Source organism: Megalobrama amblycephala, linkage group LG14 (genome assembly GCF_018812025.1).
Source record: "Megalobrama amblycephala isolate DHTTF-2021 linkage group LG14, ASM1881202v1, whole genome shotgun sequence".
Taxonomy (NCBI): domain Eukaryota; kingdom Metazoa; phylum Chordata; class Actinopteri; order Cypriniformes; family Xenocyprididae; genus Megalobrama; species Megalobrama amblycephala.
The window spans coordinates 24,686,605-24,702,940 of NC_063057.1; the positions used below are offsets into that span (position 1 = coordinate 24,686,605).

General features: G+C 37.3%; 1 long non-coding RNA gene and 1 pseudogene across 1 annotated transcript; both read left to right on the forward strand.

The window, feature by feature from the left end:
• LOC125244376 overlaps nucleotides 1-16,336 on the forward strand; it is a 326,898-nt pseudogene that overhangs the window by 89,229 nt on the left and 221,333 nt on the right.
• LOC125246379 lies at nucleotides 1,306-4,281 on the forward strand. Its single transcript, XR_007179825.1, has 3 exons — nucleotides 1,306-1,482; nucleotides 1,596-1,729; nucleotides 3,684-4,281. It is a non-coding gene; the product is annotated as an uncharacterized LOC125246379 (long non-coding RNA).

Consider the following 16,336-nt stretch of genomic DNA (forward strand, 5'->3'; position numbering starts at 1 on the left):
GCTTGCAATGCCATTCCCGCCACTGGCCGGATACGTGCATACTTCTCTCCAGTCGTGTTCCCCGCTTGGCGAACCCTGTCGAGCTCCTCCGCCTCCCCCTTCGGCTCGGACATTGCGGAGTGTCTGATGCCAGGCCTACATCCGTCGCTGACGCTGTCTGTTGGCTGGGGCCCATATGTCGTGACCCCTCTACGTGAGCGGTCCCATATGTGTATTTTCCACGGTTTAAAACTCCCTACGGGCCGAGTCCGTGTCTTTCCCTTAGCAGAGCCAGCTCTGCTGTCACCTGTCAGATGAGTCTCCCCTAACCAGGTGGAGCCATCCCAGGGACTCCATATGCGTACTGCCCCCCGGGCCAGTCCATATGTGTATTCCCACGTAAACTCCTCCCCCATTGGGTAGGTAGTGGTCTCCGCAGCGTCCCTTCGGGTTCGCTTCCCCAGTGTGTCTAGTTTACTTAGTGGGTAGTGGTTAGACAGCAGTAGACTCTCTCGGTGTAAGCTCGCCCCCTTCACCGTCAGCCGGTGCTATGGGCGGCTGAGCTTGCGCTGGGCACTGGAAGGGGTTTCGTAACTGTGGCGTTTTAGTTGGGATCCCAATTCGTCGGTCACTACTGACGTACGTCGAACGTGACCGACTGAAAGGGAACGTCTCGGTTACGTATGTAACCCTCGTTCCCTGAAGGAGGGAACGGAGACGTACGTCCCGTCGCCACAGTTTCTGTACCCTCGCTGTAGTGCGGACACCAGTTGTCTCCTCAGCGAAAAACAGAGTGCGATTGCATCCGCTTCCTATTTATATACACCTGTCGGGGCGGTGCGCATTATGCAAATATCGCACGCCAATTCCATTGGCTTGTTTTAGTTTACACGAAGATGATAGGGCTCTCTAAGCGATATCCCAATTCGTCGGTCACTACTGACGTACGTCTCCGTTCCCTCCTTCAGGGAACGAGGGTTACATACGTAACCGAGACGTTTTTACTACAGTAAACTGTGGTGTATTGAACCCTATAGTTGTAAAAACTTAGTACAGTATTGGGTAAAGTAATTTGCTTATATTACTATAGTAGATTTACTAAATCCTCTATAGAATTACCACAACAAATTCGTTCAAGTTACTGTAGTAACTTTACCATATGTTTAAAAAACACTAGAGTATTTACTAAAAATAATTATATTATTTTTTTCGTGTGGGTTCTGTTAAATATTACTACTATTAGCTTGGTTTAAAGAGATTAAGCAACTAAAGAGTTCAAGATGTGTTCTTGTTAACTTGTTAATACACTCCGTACCAATAGAACTGTCAGTCTTAACATTTATACTGAAAACAAACTTGCTGAATAATGGCAAATTTAAACTTATTGAGGGTTTTTTTTTTTTATATGACAGCAGACACATCAAATAATGTCTGAAAGCCCAAGCCATTGGAGGATACATACAGATATCACTTCAGAAGACAGATGCATCAATGCTTTTAAAGGTTAGTTAAATGGTTTGATAGCTGTAAGTTAAAGTGAAATTAATTTGTTTAATAAAGCTTTCTCAGGTTGATGTTATTTACAGTGATGATTTTTCTTCTCTGTTGTTATGTAGGGAGAGGTGTTCAGCTGTACTGAGTTTGATAAAGGGGATTTTCTGCTGAGGAGACTCGAGCAGTGAAGAATATATCATCATGATGCCCTCAAAGTTATCATGTTTGAGTTTCATTACGATGGAAAACTCCTCTGGTATGTAAAAGTGTTTAATGTGTATGTAAGATTGTAATTATGACCCTGTTTACACATGATTTGGTCGATCCGATCACTGGGAGTTGGGAGACACATTGCCATTTGCACTTTTGTTCATTTTCATCCACTTCTGTCCTGATTTTGTATATAGTGTAAATATTCAATTAATGCTGGACAGTTTGAGCAAAAATCTGTATTACTTTTTTTCTTTCTTTTTTTCTTTTTAAAGATTATGGCGGTTTCATGATATTATATATATATATATATATATATATATATATATATATATATATATATATATATATATATATATATATATAAATTATATATATAAATATAATATTACAGGCGTTAAATTGGGATTTTTTTACGTGGGGGGGCTCTGGTTTCAGGGGTGCATGTGTATGCGAAGACTACAAAATCATATCAATTGACAAACTAAAGTATAATGAGTTGCAGTGAACACTAAAATGCTGATCAAAATCATTCTATAGATGCTGGTAGTGTGCAAATCTACATCTGATGACAATAAAATCTTTCTGTAGGCCTGTGCTTTGTGTCAGTATCAAATATAAGAGTGATGCTACCATTAAAGGAGAGAATCTAAATACAAAATACAGTGCTTGACATTAAGCCTTGTTTTATGCTTGTCCCTTGGACAACTAAAATGGTCATTTACTTGTCAGAGTAAAAAAGTAGCTTGCCTGGAAAAAAATAGGATTTTTTTTGTGTGTTGTAAATATAATTTATTCTGAAACAAGCAACATTCTCATCACTGTTTTATCAGCAGTGACATATTTAAATCTGCATATTTATGTTATTTACCCTGGGGGTATTTTATTAAGGGCATTCCCCCACAATCTAATTACATTTATGTTTAATCTTTTATTTCAAATTCTTACATTTGATAAATTAAAATAGTAAGACACTATAGGGCTGTTACCAAATTAAATAATTTACATTGAAAAAGTACAACTGAATTCAATAATGATATAAAATTCTTTAAATATTTTTGAATATGCAAATAAGAAATGTTGGTGGGAAATTTATACTTTTAAACATGAAATTAAACCACCAGTAGATGGCGGCAAGTGACCGTCTTAATGAGTGAGCCACTGATTCATTTATTCAAATGATTCATTCAAAAGGCTGAATCAATAATGAAGCAGTTGTATATGATTGGGACATTGAATCTTCACTCAACCGATTCGTTCAGAACGCTGAATCATTCAAAACGGCTGAGAGTAGCTGAGAGATGCGCTGGTTCTGCTTTGTTTGGAACTATTTTCGCCGCTACAATAGAACAAAAAACAGGCAATATTGCTCCCAAAATGTAAGTCATTAATATTATCTACTTGTTTATTGAACTGTTGTATAAAATTAGTGTCAATTTCAACCGAGGTGATATGTGATCATATGTCGTAAATAGCTATAAAAACCCCACATATGAAATTTTTATTGCAACATGATAACTGAGTTTCTTTGTGTGAGCAGAGCTCATTTGTTTTGAATTCTCCTCAAGAGGTTACGTGAGTCTCAACAGCGCAATATCACCGCCAATGTAACTTACATTACATATATTAATATCCACTCTCAATCGCCACTTAAGCTAAATAAATCATTCTCGCGTTATGGTTGTTTTTGACATTTTAATCAAGCTACTTATCTGGTCAGGCAAGTAAAATTATTTTTCACATCAAAAAATCCACTTGTCCCGCAGTCCCGGACAAGCGTATGACAAGCCCTAAGCCCATGTGCCGGGGCTCAGCCCCGGACGGCCCCGGCGCAATTTAACCCCTGTATATATATCATACAAACACCTTTGTAATAGAAAACAAGAACTAGTTTTAGGCTCAGCCTTGAGGAGTTTTGTTGTGTACATATATGGCAAATACCATTCCTCAATAATTGTAATGTTTTGTAAACTTGCGTTCTGTTTATTTCTCTCTTACAGGCTACATCAAAAATAAATTCAATGTTGAAGCAAATATAATTAAGCATTCTCCTAGCAATGCGCAGACGAATGCAAGTTGGCAAAAAGGCACCACAGTGATTGTGTCAGTGTGTGTAAACCAGACTGATTTCTGGAACATTGTATTTGAACATTAAACATTTTTGTTTGTTTGTTTTTGTCTGTAATGAAGCCTGTCATGAATATAATCTAGACAGTAAAAAAAGGTAATACATTCAATATAATTCAAGTTATGAAAGAAGACTAAATTAATTGAAATAAAAAATGAAAATAAAACATGAATTTGTTGATTTGTCTCATTTCAAATCACGTCTGACATTTATAATGTGACTGCAGGTTATGCAACAGGCATTGAACAATGAAAAGTGTCTACATTGAGGTGTTTAAGTAAACCGTAAAACACAATCAAAAACTACCATTGGTTAGTTAAGGATACAGAAGATTAAAAAATAAATAAATAAATACAAAATTACATATAGTCCTGAATAGGAATAGGGGCCCATTTGGATCCTATTAAAATCCTGTAGAAATTATCCTACAGGATATTTATTTATTGTCTTATAAGACAATTCCCACAGAATCCTATAGGAATCCATTAGGAATATTTTAGGACAAGACATAAATATCCTATAAGATAGTTCCTAATGGAATCCTATAGGATTGGTTCCAAAATATGATAGAAATTCTTATTGGAATCCTGTACAGATTTCTTATTGGAATCCTTTAGGATTTTTTGACAAGGGAATTGTTCCCTATACAACATTATAATTATCAGAAGACAAGAAAATGTTTCACAGGTCAAGTTACATCTACTAAATATAGCTTCAGTGGAAATATCTTCACGGTTTTGATATAATCTGGATAAAGATTAGAAAAGTGAAGTCGCAGATCCCGTATAATTCCTGACGCCATTTTATGTTCGTCAGTTTTTGTTGTTGTCAGTGAACAAGAGTGTGTCACGATCATATAAACACACAGAACAACATCATATAACAACATGACACGATATTAAATAAAGCTGATAACTGAACTTACCGTCAAACTCACTGATGTTCGTTCAGCACCGACACTTCAAGATCGGGTCAAAACGAAACCGAAACAAACATTATTTCTTCTTCTTCTTGTAGGATTCCGGCAGTGTAGACACTGCTAAGAGTATTACTGCCCTCCTCAGGTCAACATTTAAACTAAATTCTCACACACAGTCCTGTGTCATGAAGAACTGAAGAACTTCCTCAGTGATCAGTTTATGCTTATTACTGTGTCCAAACAAAGATAAAAACAGAAAAAGCCTCAACTCCAAGTCCTGCTAGTTTAACAAATAATATATTTCTTTCTACCCTATATTTTCTACATTCCAGGAAAACACACCTTTTCCAGACTCCCACATTCCCATAGTCCAGAAACATGTTTTCCTGCTATACATAAAGAGTACTTTAACCCACAGTGCTCCAACCTCAATCCACACAGTTTCACTGAATTCCTGCGGGATATCAAAGTACAGAAACATCTTTTCTTAATGTCAGGTTTAAAGAAAAGTAGTGTGTACCCCTAATTTCCTTTTCCCACCCAATTTGCCATTCTTTTATTAAGTCCTCTTTAATTCTTTCTCTCATTTCCACTCTCCCAATAACACATGAACTTCTCCTTCTATTCCTAAGCTCAATGTTATCCACCTGCTCATTCCCCCTCACCCTGTCATGCCCGGGAATCCAGATAAAACTGATATCGCAATCAAACCTAATCCTAAAAATCACATTCAAGATGTCATTTACAATATCAGGACGAGCTTTAGATCTTCCTGCTCTTAAATGTTGTAGAGCATCAGCAGAATCAGAGCAGATAATGACTTCTCTAGGTCTGACTTCCTCAATCCACCACAGAGCCCATAGAATTGACATTAATTCAGTAGTGAACAGAGCTTCCATTAGAAATGTGCCGTCCAATCTTCAACCCTAGCTGCTCCACATACACCCCAAATCCTGCTCTCCCACTAACTGGATCTCTAGATCCATCTGTAAAAACAATCATCTCACTGATTCAATGAAGATATTCCACTATTTCTGGTGTAACCTCCCACTTATCTTTTTCCTGAAGGAAAGCAAGCTCAATATTCAGTTCAGGCATCATCCGATAGGGCACAGGTAACCATCCTGCATGCTCTACAATACCTCCCTGTTCCATAAACATCTTCCTAGCTCTCTGATTTACTTTGACAACAAATATATTGTATTTATTATCTCCAGTAAACTCTTGTAACAGATCTTGCTGTGAAGGTATGATTTCACCCGCTGAGTTTTGCCCAGTACTGTAACCCTAAGTTAATGTGCTTTAACCATAAGGGCATTTCTCCCATTTCAGTGAGCAGCCATTTTCCAGCCAGACCTCTCATAACATTCAAAACTTTCACACTTTAACACAATTTTACCCACATGCACAGCCCAAGTCATGTGCTCTTCAAACCAAATGCCTAAACATTTAAAAACCTTCACCTTCTCCAGTGGAGACCCATACATACACAGCCCTAGATTAGGAAACTTTCTTTTAAAAACAAATACCATATATTTAGTCTTAGAAGCAGAGATTTTAAAGCCCCATGAATCCCCCCATTCCTCTACAGTTACTAACGCTCTTTGAATCTGTTTTAAATTGTGTGGTCTGTTAGGGACTGCTGAAGAAACATTAACATTTATAAAGTTGCGTCCAGAATTCTGCATCTGAAGGTTTCAGGTCAGTGTACATTTTATTTAATGGCAGAACATAAAAATGTAAATAAAACAAACACCTGTGGCACTTTGTTTTTCTGTAATGTTCAGCAGATATGACCTCTTGAGTAGCTTAACCAGCAAACCTGAGCTGCAGAAGCTGGTTGACCGAGGAAGTGTTGTGATTGAGCTGGTCAAGGGAACAGTGGGACACAACAGCATCCAAAACACAACTTGTGCATCAGGAAAATCTGTAAATATACATGTAGTACTTCTATTCAGTTCATTAAATCTGATACACTTTAGAATGATTTTGTATGGTTATTAATTTTTGTAGTTAAATTGTATGTATGGTATTTCTCATAATAGCCTGGGCAATCTGGAATACAAGAGAAATCAAAGAGGAAACATCCATGTAAAAGAGAGCAAAGAAATGAAGTGCTTGAGTTTCTCAGGGAAAAGGAAGAAAAACAATGAAAGGAGGAGTTAGACAGAGAGGAAAGGAGAGTAGACCTCAAGACAGATAGACAAGTTACTGAATATTTTTACTAAAAATAGTTGAGAAAATGTGAATAGACTTTCTGTTTCTTGTTTCTTTCAGTTATTTCCACTGGTTGACATTTCATTTTTAGTTTATTATCAGTCAATGTGTCATGCTATACTAAGAACAATTCTGTGTTGATGAATAAAAAGCATATATGAAAATAAGTTTCTGTTTTACTTTTCAAAAGTGTTTCCTCTATCCTGTTCCTCGAAGAACCCAGACACTACACCTTCTAGATGTTTCCTTTATCCACCATTCCTGATTCAAATCATTAGCTTATTATTAGTCTATCAGACAAAAAACAAACAAACAAAGGAATGACAAGCAAATGTATAGATTCAGTTGTTTAATCATTGTTCAATACCTGGCGTTTGAGATAAAGTACAACAACAGGACAGAAGTAACCAAAAGCATAAGTAACCATAACTTATTGTGAGCTCCACTCCTTTCTCACGGGCCCTTTCTGTCCTCTGGTAGAGTTGGTTCATCATCAGCAGCATCAGTGGGATTGTCCTCTGGCTCCAGAATATCTCCTCTGGTGACACAGATGTTGTGCAGAAATGCACAAGCAAGCACAACATCTGTGCAGAAAGAGATCTTGACCTCCAGAGCTCTGAACAGGGTTGATCTCCACCGTGTTTTCATGATACCAAAGACACACTCAATGATTGAACGTGCCTTTGAATGATGCCGGTTGAATCTTCGCTGAACTCTGTGTGGTGTGACTACTGTTATTGGTGTTTCAGACAGGGTTAGCCTCCATCACCTAAGAGAAAATACCCCTTAGGTGGGTATTCAACATTTAGGTAGATTGGGCTGTTTTTAACAATCCTTGTGTCATGAACAGGATAACCAATGAAAATTGTCACATATTGCCTGCATTTGGATTGAATGAAACTGTTTGTAATTAAAATAATTTTCCTTATGTGTATTTGGTGGTTTGATGTGAATGTGAAGCAAACTGCTTTACTGAATTCATCATGCTGTGCAAAACGGGCAAAGCCTTGACCAATGTTGTCCAGCTGATCTCTCTGTGGGTACCTTATGACTTTACCCTCCCTCACAATTTTTTTAATTTTAGCTGTAATCTTGTGGACATGAAGGCAAACCGTTGATTTGGGCATGGCAAAGACATTTGCACTGAGCCAGCCAAACACAAACACCCAAACCTCCAAGGTGCGCCCCAACCACGGTCCTGTTTGCATCAGCTGGATTGAACTGTTCATTGCCGACCGAGAAAGACGAAAGTTGTAATGCATATCAGCATGTTCACCTAGATAGAGCTGAATAACAGGCATGGCAGTATTTATCACTGCATATCTTGGTGCTGTTGCCTAAATTCACCAAACACAAGATGCATTTATTAATTATTAACTGACTGTCATTGGGATTTGCTGTTTAAAAATTACAGTTTTTGTCCATCTAAGAATAAAACAATTATACCTATATAAATTAAATATTCATATAAATTTAAATATACATGTAATATACGTTTAAATTATCCAACAGAGACGTCATGTAAGTAGACAAGTGCTCAAGTGCAGCCGCAAGTGTGGGTATTTTGACAAATTCATGTTTTCACTTGTTTATACACATGTCCCGCAACATCAGGTCATTTAGTACAACCGCTATAAAACATGGAAATGTTGTAATATTTTAAAAACTTGTACTAAATATAAAAGGATTAATTGTCCTTTTGCTAGATATCAGCCTGTTAGCATTGTTTGAAAATATCATCATTCGGTAAAACTGAATGTTTGGTTAAACTTTGGTGACAAATTTTGTCCATCTAGTTAAAAATGACAAAATCAGTGTTAATTGATTATAAAAACCACATAATCTCATTGTTAACACTTAAGAAAACTTCAAAATGAATTGTATCTCCATTATGTTTTTTTACACTTTTAAAAACCTTATTCGTCAATGACCAAACATGTGAATATATAGTAAAGTGTAATTTATTTCTGTGATCATTTTCAGCATCATTACTCCAGTCTTCAGACACATGATCCTTCAGAAATCATTCTGATATGATGATTTTCTGCTCAAGAAACATTTATGATTATTATCAATGTTGAAAACAGTTCATATTTTTGTGGAAACTGTGATAGATTTTATTTTCAGGAGTCTTTGATGAACAGATATGGCAAGCCGTTTTGACTTTTATTCACATCTCAGGATATGAATTCTTGATATCAACAATTCAATTATTGATATCAGGAATTACATTTCCACTAGTAACAATGTTCATTCTTGATATCAACATTTGATTTTCCACTAGTAAAAACTAGAATTCTTGATATCTGTAATTGTATTTTCACTAGTGAAATGTCACCATAGGCTGCCATTCAAATTAATTTGTTGATATCAAGAATTGAGTTCTTACTAGTTGAAATCCCAATTTCACATATCAGAAATGCAGTTCTTACTAGTAAAAATAGAAAATTTTGATATCAATAATTACATTGCTACTAGTAAAAATGCAAATTTTTGATATCAAGAATTCAATTGTCACTAGTTGAAATGTCAGTTCTTGATATCAACAATTGAATTGCTAGTAAAAATGTTCATTTTTGATATCTGAAAATGTATTTCTGATATCAACATAATTTCAGATATGTAAAATGGCTTTCTTACTAGTAACAATCACATTCATGATATCAGAAACTAACACTGTCACTAGTGACAATCAAATTATTGATATCAAAAATGAACATTGTTACTAGTAGCAATTCAATTGTTGATATCAAGAATAGACATTTGCACTAGTAACAAAGTAATTAATGATATCAAAAATTTGCATTTTTACTAGTAAGAATTTATTTCTGATATGTGAAATTGATTTCAATAGTAAGAACTCAATTATTGATATCTATAATGGTTTTGGCGCCCTTTTAACATTTGAAGAGTTTCGTGGAAAACGAGATAACTCTTTTTTTTAATTTTTCAAAAATCTTGTTTTTTGGTTGTGCATTCCAATTAATATCAATCAACTGCAGTTGGTTTGTTTTGATTTAAACCTTATAACTTAAAAAATACAGCTAATGCACCATAAAACAAAATAATAACATGATAACATAATAATAAACATGTTTTGACAAAAATGTTAAAAACGGAGTTATCCTTTTGCAACGAAACTCTTCATTTAAAAACATGAATTGTTGATATCAACAATTCAATTCTTGATATCAGAAATGCAATTTTCACTAGTGGAAATGCTGATTGTTGATATCAGGAATTACGCTTCTTGATATCAACAATGACGTCATCACTCACAGAAATGCATTTATGATATCAAAAATGAAATCACAACTAGTAAAAAACAAACTTCTTGTTATCTGTAACTTAATTCTTACATGTTAAAATTTTATTTTCACTATTAAAAATTCTTATTGCAGATATCATGAATTCCTTTTAGGATATGTGCATAGTAATGACGACTGTTTTTAAATATTCAAATAAGAGCGTGATGTTTTTACGTGCTCAGAACTGCAAACAGTCAATGGCGGAGGTATTGAGGCAAATTGAAAGGCATTGCTATGCCATTGAAAGGACGTACCACTATGGCGTTTGTGGTCAACGACATCTTCGTGCCATTGAGGCATGTCTCAGAAATGTATCAAGAATTGTCTGTTAAGAACAGAGACAGCGGATGAACTTACAGAAACGCTCATCGACCTTAAAAGGATTTTGCTGGTGCAAAATGTAGAGCAAGACCGGGCCTACTCTGCCGAAAGTGTATATTTAGGTGAGTAAAAGTGTTGTTCTCACTAAGTTATTAAAATATGAGATCTGTTAATTGAGAACATTTGCATGATTTAAACCATATTCTGGTCGCTACGATGCCGACTCCTTTCTTGAACACGTGCATGTCTCTGGTTCAGACAATCCAAAAATACCCCGGACTGGCCTCTTGGATGCCATTAAGAATGTCACTCTTAAAGGTGATAGAGAGGATTTTTTTGTCGACTGAGAATCCAAAGACTGTTACTGAGTTTTTGAAATGAGCGCATGCGTAAGAACAGCCCCCCTCCTTCACAGCTCATTTCAAAGGAACGCCTCCCTAAAACTCATGCACGAGTACTGGAACACGAGTGTTTACCACCGGCATTCGCTGTGTCGTGTTTTTTGGATTCATTATGTCGGACTCACCGCAGGTAACTCATAATCTGCAGTTGTTACTCCTGTCTCCTGACAAAAACATTGCATGCGGCGCCTGTAGAGTGTGGAAAGTTACTGGAGCGCACAGCCGCGCGTCTCTCACAAGGAACGTCATGGCAGTGATTGACAAGCCAGAGGGCCAATCCGCGCACGTCTCTCACAAGGAACGTCACGGCAGTGATTGACAAGCCAGAGGGCCAATCCGCGCACGTCTCTCACAAGGAACGCCATGGCAGTGATTGACAAGCCAGAGGGCCAATCCGCGCACGTCTCTCACAAGGAACGTCATGGCAGTGATTGACAAGCCAGAGGGCCAATCCGCGCACGTCTCTCACAAGGAACGTCATGGCAGTGATTGACAAGCCAGAGGGCCAATCCGCGCACGTCTCTCACAAGGAACGTCATGGCAGTGATTGACAAGCCAGAGGGCCAATCCGCGCTCGTCTCTCACAAGGAACGTCATGGCAGTGATTGACAAGCCAGAGGGCCAATCCGCGCACGTCTCTCACAAGGAACGTCATGGCAGTGATTGACAAGCCAGAGGGCCAATCCACGCTCGTCTCTCACAAGGAACGTCATGGCAGTGATTGACAAGCCAGAGGGCCAATCCACGCTCGTCTCTCACAAGGAACGCCACGGCAGTGATTGACAAGCCAGAGGGCCAATCCACGCTCGTCTCTCACAAGACAAGCCAGAGGGCCAATCCACGCTCGTCTCTCACAAGGAACGTCATGGCAGTGATTGACAAGCCAGAGGGCCAATCCACGCTCGTCTCTCACAAGGAACGTCATGGCAGTGATTGACAAGCCAGAGGGCCAATCCACGCTCGTCTCTCACAAGGAACGTCATGGCAGTGATTGACAAGCCAGAGGGCCAATCATTTACGCGATGATCGCGTAAACGATTGGCTGATGTTTTAAGGCCCTACCTCGTGCACAGATGATGTATATTAATATTATTCCTTTCAGTGCACCTAATAAATAGTCTTTTATCAGTTAGTAAAGATAGTTTCAAGTAATATTGCAAAAATGTATAAAACAAAACATCCTCTTTACCACCTTTAAGTATCATTATTTGTAGTATGCCTCTGTACGGAGCCCTGCACATGACATACAAGAAAAAATAAAATCGTGCGCACGATTTAGCCTACCATTTGTTTTTTTTTGTCATGTCCGGGGCTCCGTATCTACACCATTGTGTTTATATGCGTTACACATTATGGGATATTTTATTGTCTATCCCAAGTAAACAATATGTTGTCAAACATTTTGTGTTCGCTGAGTTGTAGAAATTCAGCTTAATTTGTAAAAAAAAAAAAAAAAAAAAGGTTGTTTTAAACAAGATTATGCTGCCAGATTTTTTTTCTGCTACATTGACGTTGCCTATAGGCAAATCTGCAATTTTGCAAATTTCCAGTTTATTTCCATTATTTCCAGTTAATGTATCATTAATTACACTGGAAATATTCTTTGAAAATCCCCTGAATTTTGCTGCCCTACATAATTAAAACATAATTACTGAACCTGATTGCAAAACAAGCCCTAAAATTAATAAAGAAATACAGATATTTTATATTTAATTATATTTAACAATTTAAATTGTGATTTGTACATTTGATATTGGACACGTATTGTTATGAATGCCCATGCGACCGTAGCAGTGTCTGTTAATCGTTGTTTTATTGTTGTTTTCCTTTTGTCTTAGGAGTACGTGGAAGATTTTCCATTAATGTTTCAAAGGAGCAAATTGAGTTTCTAATGAAACAGGGACACACCATTAAGCAGATGGCCAAGATTCTGGGCTGCTCATCTTCATTTCTTTATAGGAAAACTAAACTGCATGGAATTCCTATACGAAAACTGCAAACACAAGTGACTGAGGAAGAGCTCATTCAGCATGTCAGAAGACTTCACAGTCTCTATCCCAACACAGGAAGTGAGGTGTGTTCGACAAGGGAAATTTAAATCGTTATTCTGCATCCATAGTGTCAAAAAAATTTAATGTGTTTTTATTATTCTTAGATCATGAGGGGACTGCTACGTGGAGAAGGGCTGTTTGTCCAGCGGTGTAGGGTCCGAGAAGCCCTCACCCAAATCGATCCAACTGCGACTGCACGCAGGTGGAGTAGTTCTATTGCGCGAAGAGTCTACCATGTTCCTCATCCAAACAGTTTATGGCACATAGATGGAAATATGCGGTTGATAAGGTAATATGTTATTCACCCAACCCTACACCCTGAATTGTGGGGTCATTCCACTCCTTGTAATACATGTCATACCCATGTCATTATACACATTTGTGTCCTGATATGTTACAAAAACAAGCACCCCCACACGCACACACAAACACACACTACACAAAGACACACAGGTTAGGGGTACTGGACATACGAAATTGCCCATAATAGTGAGAGCGTATGAGAGTGTCTAGTTTGCGGCAGGTATTAAAATGTGTTTTTGTCAATTTTGTCACAGGTGGATGATAAAAAATAAAGGTGTAAATGGGGTCTAAAAAGTTTTGAGCTTGTCCACTTTCGACCACTTACAGAGCTAGTGAAAAATGTATTCGGCTGAATTGCTTCCATAGTAAACTCTCATGTGATCAAATGTTTTCGAACAGCCACAAAAGAGTGCCTACTCTCCTCCTACTGACCTAATGCATAAACATTATGGGAATATGTGCGCTAATCCTAGCCAAAAGAGATTTAAACTTTGTCAGCTGAAGACCCAAGAGGAAGAGGAAAAAAGCACAATGTTCTCTCACCATTCCTGATTTCTAACACACACTCACAGCGTTCGGTGTGATCTTGCGAATGTCAGAGCAGAAATGAAAGCTGATGCTCTCTGTATGTTTTTCCATTGTCTCCTTTATGAAAGATCTGAAAAAAACATACATTTACCTGCCCTTAGACCCTTCCCTCGAAGAAATCAGGACAGAAATGGTCAGAAGTGGACAAAAGAGGCAGACAAAACACCAGGTGTAAATGGGTATATGTCTCACATATCTAATACTTGTGATCCAATCAACCAAAACACATCTTAACACCAGGTGTAAACAGGGCACTAGTGCTGGGGTTGCATCAGGAAATACTTCTGCCATTAAACCTCAAATAAGCCTTATTCAGACTGTCAGTCCAAGCCCAATTTTTCTGCATATCTAATTTGAATCTGTCAATGCTTAGCAAGTGTGAACGGCAAAAAAATGCCATGAAATGTCATTTTTTTGAAACCACGTTACAGCTATGCTAATATGTGGTTTGAAATCCTAATCAAATTGCATTTCTGGAATCAGTTTCAGTCTGACCTCTCTAATTAGATTTTTGAGTGGTTTAGATCAGTGGTTCTCAACCTTTTCTGAGTACTGGACCCCCATCACATCTCAAACCATTCTCATGGACCCCCACCCCCTATCGGTCCATCCCCATCACAAACATTTTCAAGATTACAAATTCATGGAGTCCCAAAAAATGTATACTCGTTTTCTTTTTAATGTTTTTCAACAATTTAGTACATAGAACAGTATTAAACACACTTTACTGCATTTATCCTAGTTTGCATTAATTGGTCAACAACATTACACATAACTTTTTCACATACCTATTTTCCATCCCCATCTCAAATATTTTTAAGATTACAAATTCATGGAAATTCATTGTTAACTTTAATAACATTTGTCAAATAAAATAGCATTGATCTTGTCAATTGATTTCATTTACATTAGAATTATACAATAATCAAACACAATAACATTGACTATTTCAGAATATACATAGAACAGTATTAAACACACTTTACTGCATTTAATTTGCATTAATTGGTCAACAAGGATTTACATTATACATACCTTTTTCACATACCTATTTTTCATCCCCATTTCAAACATTTTTAAGATCATGGATTTTTATTTTATTTTATAATTGTTCAATTTAATAAATTTTGTCAACTAAAATAACATGTTAATACATTAATCTTGTCAATTTATTTAATTTGCATTAGAATTACACAATAACTTTGATTTAAACACATTTCAGTATATTCGGTATATATATATATAGAATGGTATTAAACACACTTTACCATTTATTCTAGTTTGCATTAATTGGTCAACCCAGATTTATGTTACACATGTTGCTGTTGTTACAGATCAATATTTTAACAACATGAAATGGAGTTATTACACTGTCATACTACCTTCAATTTTAATAGCTGGAAATGTCAGTTTATTACAGATATTTTATAAATTTCCATCTGATTGTTACTTTATTAATTTTATTTTCAATGTGAAATTTGCACTTGTTTATCACAAATAAGGTTTTGCATTCTGGGGTGAAGTGTGGCAACAGCAGCAATAAGACTTCTCTCCAGGCTGAGTCTGTTTCTCTGTTTTGTCTTTATGTGTGTCATGGCTGAAAATGTTACCTCACACAAATAGGTTGACCCAAAAGGTAGCAGTTCATACAGAGCACATTTTCCAATATCGGGGTACTCCTTCTCAGCATTGCACCAAAACTGTGTCAGTGATGTCTCTGAAAACATTAGTCTCAAACCCCTATCTGAGGACAAATCTATAAGTCTTTCCTGGAGACTAGCAGGAGCGGTCTGGATGCTGGTAGGTGCAAAAGGATTCCTTATCCAGTCAAGTTCAGAATTCTGAACCTCAATGTCTGGAAAGTATGATTTAAACTCAGAGGAAAGTTTGTTCACGTGTGTCTGTACTGTCTGCAGAATGCCGACTTTATCAGCTCCACCATTTAAAATGTACATGTTCAGCTGAGGGAAACTACTGACATCCCCATCCTGACATTTCCTACCCCAGAGGTCAATTTTCTTCATGAAACTGGAAACTCGATCATACAGGTGTAGGACAGATGTGTCTTTACCTTGCAATTCCAAGTTCAAGTCATTAAGCCTGCTGAAAACATCCGCCAAGTAAGCTAAGTGGGCCAGCCAGTTGTAGTCCTTCAGCAGTGCTGCGCTTGGATGCAAGTGCTCAGAAAGAAAATCACAGACTTGCTCCCGTAACTCAAACAGTCTCTGAAGCGTTTTCCTCTCGAGAGCCAGCGTACATCAGTATGTAACAGTAATTGCTGGTGCTCAGAGCCGACTCCGTCACACAGTTTTTTGAATAGCCTGGCATTCAGCGGTCGGGATTTGACGAAATTAATTATTTTAACCGCGTCATTAAGGACTTCGTGTAATTTGGGGCTCATTCGTTTTGAAGCTAGC